At 33.8% G+C, this 3,187-nt stretch overlaps 1 pseudogene; it reads left to right on the forward strand.

Annotated features, from left to right (window-relative positions):
* The first annotated feature begins 1,943 nt into the window (after positions 1–1,943).
* Positions 1,944–2,893, forward strand: LOC130680255 (olfactory receptor 14A16-like; annotated as a pseudogene).
* Positions 2,894–3,187: the final 294 nt, after the last annotated feature.

Consider the following 3,187-nt stretch of genomic DNA (forward strand, 5'->3'; position numbering starts at 1 on the left):
AATTTTACAAGAATGAACACTAAAAAATAGCTAGAGGGATCAATTTATTGTGTGGTATACAAATTGTTCAATTAACGATATCAGCTTTTTTGAGGTGAGTTTCAGTGGAAGAAAATATTATTTTTATTAAATTTAGGGTGCTCCACTGATTATGATTTTTAGTGGTTTTATTACAGTATTACATTCCTATCTGTTAGTGCTGAATTTAGCATTTAGAATACTAAGGGGAAAGTGTATAAAATGTTAAATGAAGTAACAATTAATGAGAAGTAGACAGTAAATAATGAAGAGCCTCAAGATGAAACTAAAATTAAAATAATATTGAATCTTCAAAAAAGGCGTGTAATATTTTTCAACCCCTAAAATATTAATGACATATATGAGTCAGATTGTATCTTCTGGGATGCTATGAAGTATTATTTCTTAATCATTTAATATATCACAGTAGAAGTGATGGACAGATATGGACATCTATTTATCATGATGAACACCTGAGTTTTTCTTAGTCTGTCACTGAGAGGCTGCTACTGATCTTGTAAAATGAAGAATTCACAATATTTTAACAGGGACATCAGCACATGTATATCAAATCTAATTTTATCATTATGAACATGTATTTTAAGTCATATTTTTACATCTTTGACTGGAATACATTCTGAACTTTATTTTGTTTTCATTAAAATATGTGGAATTATTTCCACTAATATATTAAAATTGCTTTATATTATTACTTTCCCAAACCTAACAACCAATATTTACTGAAGATGTTCACATTGTCCAGCACCATGGAGAAAAGTGGAACATAATATTTTAAAGAATTAGAATAAGAAGAGTGTGTGTGATAGAATATTGTATAGTAAAGGCTTAATATTTTACCACATTTGCATGAAGGTGGATGATCAAAATATGTACAAGAAGAAGGTATCAATGTGTTACTGCAAAAAGAGGAAAATTACACTCGGCAGATCAAGACTGAATTCAGCTCCACCTGTATAAATGATCCCTTCTCCCCTACTATGTATTTGCATTAATCTTATGTTAGGGATAGAAGGAGACATAAAAATAGATGGGAACTAGGTGAACGTGGAAAATATCATACTTGCAAGTTCATGTATTGTTGGACTGGAAGTTCAGACATGATGAAAAAGAAAAATGATTATGGAGAAACACTTTTTAACTTAGATATGGGGAGAAAGTCAGATAAAATGGGAAATAATAACAGGAAGTGATAAACTGATGAATGTAAGGCCAACAATCTTATGTCATACCTGTAGGATTTGATACCTAAGGTAATCAGGGTATGTGTCATATAGAACCATAATGCATATATGCATAAAATCACCTACTTTTATGATAAATAATTTCAGTATTATGAATGAAAAAACGCAGTTAGATCTATCTATATATTAAAATGTTAAATGAGAGAACATCTCCAGATTGAGTATTTTGTAGAGAAAATGTACGTTAAATAGTTTATAGGATTGAGGAAGGTCTATAATTCATTTTTTTAAAGAATTGTTTACTGTTTATCTTGGAAGATGTGCTGAATCAAACATTGTTAGTCACGGGTAGGATGTAAGGACATTAAGATTAGTACATAATTTAGCAGTTATCGGTTTGTTTCTCAGGATCCATTTATAGACATGGGGAGGGTACTTTACATCAGGACACACGTTAAGGTCGGTTCAAATTTTCAGTCCTTTAGCATCTGTCATAGAACATATTTGGGTAATAAAAATGGCACGTGCATGTGCACTGAGTATAAAGTGGTTCGGTAAAGCAATGTTATTCAGGTACTGTTGGTGATCAACCCACAGGATAGGAGAAACATTTTAATTAAGTAGATGGTGTGATGACTATATGAATATACAACTATATTGTAAGTTGAATATGGAATCACATGAAAATGGCGTTTCATTTCTCTTTTTTTTAAATACAGATTTATGTCTCCAAGCACAACAAATCTCACAGCTGTGACAGAATTTATCCTCACTGGATTTTCTACCAATGAAAATATGTACATTTTGCACTCAGTGCTCTTCATCTTGATATGCTTCTTTGCACTAATGGGAAACGTCCTCATTATCATGATCATAACTTTGGACAAGCGTCTCTGCACCCCCATGTACTTCTTCCTGAAAAATTTGTCCTTCTTGGATCTCTGCCTAGTTACATTAACAATCGCCAAATCCATTGCCAACTCCTTGACTCACAGTAACTCCATCTCATTTCTTGGCTGTGTAGCCCAGGTCTTTCTGCTTGTGTTTTTAGCAACTGCAGAGCTGAATCTCCTCACCGTGATGTGCTTTGACCACTATGCTGCCATATGCCACCCCCTGCACTATGAGGTCATTATGAATGTGAATATGTGTGTTCAGTTGACAGCCGTGTCCTTGCTGGGTGGGGGTCTGCTCACCATAATGCACACAGCCGGTACCTTCTCCTTATCCTACTGTGGTTCTAATGTGGTCCATCATTTTTTTGTGTGATATCCCACAGTTATTGGCTATTTCTTGCTCAGAAACAATAAAAAAGAGAAATTGTACCTATCCTCATTAGTGTGGTATTGGATAACTGCTGTTTTATTTTCGTCTTTGTTTCCTATGTCTACATCTTCTCCACTGTCAAGAAAATGCCATCAACAGAAGGTCAGTCAGAAGCCTTCTCCACTTGCCTTCCACATCTGACTGTGACTGTAATATTTCTCTCCACTGGTTTCTCTGCATACATGAGGCCGATTTCACAAGCCCCTTCCATTTTTGACCTTGTCATGTCTGTGTTCTACACCATGGCTCCCCTAATCTTTAATCCCATGATATATAGTCTAAAAAATAATACCTTAAAAAACTTTCTGGGAATGTTGCTGAAGGGACTATTCATCCAAAATCATTAGGTATTCCATCTTTTATTTCAATAACAATTATCATCAATAAGTTTATGTCCATTATTTTGTAATATTTTTACTTAAAATCCTTTGAAGACTCTTTTTAGAAGATTTTTAGGTTTGTAACAAAATTGATTGTGAGGTATAGAGATTTTCTCCATAACCCTTATACCCACAAATACATAGCCTCCCACAAGAGCAATATACTAACTAGAGTCATGCCTCTTTTAAACCAAGAATGTACCGTTGACATTTCATTATTACTCAACATCCATAGTTTACATTAGTGTTTCTATCTTAGTG

The sequence above is a fragment of the Manis pentadactyla genome, chromosome 13 (assembly GCF_030020395.1).
Source record: "Manis pentadactyla isolate mManPen7 chromosome 13, mManPen7.hap1, whole genome shotgun sequence".
Classification (NCBI taxonomy): Eukaryota; Metazoa; Chordata; class Mammalia; order Pholidota; family Manidae; genus Manis; species Manis pentadactyla.